Source organism: Solanum lycopersicum, chromosome 8 (assembly GCF_036512215.1).
Source record: "Solanum lycopersicum chromosome 8, SLM_r2.1".
Taxonomy (NCBI): domain Eukaryota; kingdom Viridiplantae; phylum Streptophyta; class Magnoliopsida; order Solanales; family Solanaceae; genus Solanum; species Solanum lycopersicum.
Genome location: NC_090807.1, coordinates 64,329,321 through 64,331,605, shown reverse-complemented (window position 1 = coordinate 64,331,605; position 2,285 = coordinate 64,329,321).

The window sequence follows — 2,285 nt, the reverse complement described above, 5'->3', positions numbered from 1 at the left end:
ATGAGTGAACCAAACTTTAAACGGAGGGTATATCTAAACCTTTTCGAATAGTTTAGGGACATATTTGATCTTTTTCCTAAATGAATTGATGATCTGTCGATGAGATGGCTAATTTTAATTAATAATAAGTGGAGAGTATATATATATATATGTTGATAGATCGTAGAAGAATAGACACACACTATCTCCCTTCCCCATAGCCTCACACCTTAATTAATCTCAAACTTTGCTTCTTTAATGGCGGAGGCAATAAGTAGAGCAAGTTATTTCTATGGCCGAAGGTCCATTGATGGTGAGATCCATTTCACAAGCATTACAATTAATATTACTACTTATTCTCCTCAACAAGAGCAACACATATTCATATCTCCTAGCAATCGCGAGTTTCCTCATATATTCTTTTGCCTACGATGCCCACATCAAATACATTTCAACAAATTCAAATTACTCAAAACTATGCTAAAATGGTTGCCTCTCTATTTGGTCCTATCGCATTCGCATCTTACTCATCGCTTCTTTACCCTAATTTTCCTTCATTTTCTACTCAATCTCTATCTTATACTCAACGATTATCAAAGCACAATTATATCAACTTTATCATAAATTTCTTAATTATTCGAATGAATCAACAACCACCATAATATATTCAGTGTAATTTCATCTCTCGAGCACACTTGCTCCATTTAGTAGTAATTATTATTATACTTTTTCTATTACGCACGTGAATGTTTTGTAGTGTGTGATTAGGCTTGTAATAGTACTTGATGAAGCCTTTCAAGTGATTAGGGACTGGCAGAGACTAAGCCCACATGAGTTGGTCCAGCCCGTTATCTTAATGAATTACATTCTACTTTTGTTTTTAAGTATCTAAATGTGTTGATGGTTTTTTAGTTTGTGATGAGTTAATTAATGTATTTTGTTTCTTTATTTAGTTTAACATAATATAATTAAGAAATAACAAACTAGAGAAAATTAGGAGAATATTTTAAATTAAATTAAGTTGTTGTAAATATTTATTATTTTCCTTATTAGAGCCGTCAATATGGGTTATGCCTGTTGGGCCGGCTTGGCCTAACCCGGGACTTAATAGGGTTGGACTATGATTTTTGGAGCGCATTTGAGAAAAGAGTTTTTTAGTCCGACCTGAATAAGTATGTTGATTTGTGGGGCTTGAAAAATATCGGTAGGGCCGGCCTGTGGACCAATAAAAATTCATTAAAAATATAATATAATATTAAAATTTAAAATTAAAGAGAGTACAAACTCAAAACAATTAGCTTAATATTTCTATTTAGATATTTATCATTTTACTTGAAAAAAAACTTAATAAATATTACATAGATAATTTTATTTGTGGATTTGATTAAAAAGTAGTAACATTAACATCATGTAATATTGTTTTGTCGATATTTATGATAATATATTTAAATTATAATTTATAATTTAATTTAATAATTTTAAATATAATATAATTTTTAAATAAAGTAAACTGGCCCGGCAAGTCTATAGCTCACGTACTTATGGGTTGGGCTGACCATTTTCTGGTCCACACAAAAAATAAGCTACCCCAATCTAACCCATAAAAAATCGAAACCTGTATATTATTCTCTGCAACTTGCTAAACACAACACTTGTGACTTATGGTAGATTTTGTGTTATTCGGTTTGTAATAAAGCCTTTCAAATGATTGGGTACTTATGGTTGAGCTAGGTTTTGGACTGACAAAATCTAAGCCCATTATCTTAATATTACATTGTTCTTTCAATATCTCAATTTGTTGATGGTTTGTTCAAAGAATTATTAAGATATTAATTTATTGGGATTCATTGATTTCATTATATTTGAGTTTTAACATCAAAAAAGTTACTGAAAAATACTTTTAGAATAAGAAAACAAACTAAATAAATCATGTACTTGAGTTGACAAATTTTATTTTTGCTCAAAAGCAAATGGTGACAAATTATAAAACAATTGAGAGTTTGACACTATCAAAAATATATAAATATAATTTGTAAACTAATAATTAGTTATACTCCCGCCATTCACTATTATCTGTATGATTTTTATTTTTAAAGTCAAAATATAAAAACTTTGATCAATAATTTAAAATATATTTTTCATGGTTAAAATGTTGATTCACTCAAATCCATCTGCGTCAGCAATACCAGTTAACACCATTGTTGTGTGTACTCATCTAATCCTCTTTATTATCATTTTCGTAAATTTGGTTTATCTAATAACTCGCTTTGCTTTAATTTGTTTGTCTGATTTTGACTTGATACAGA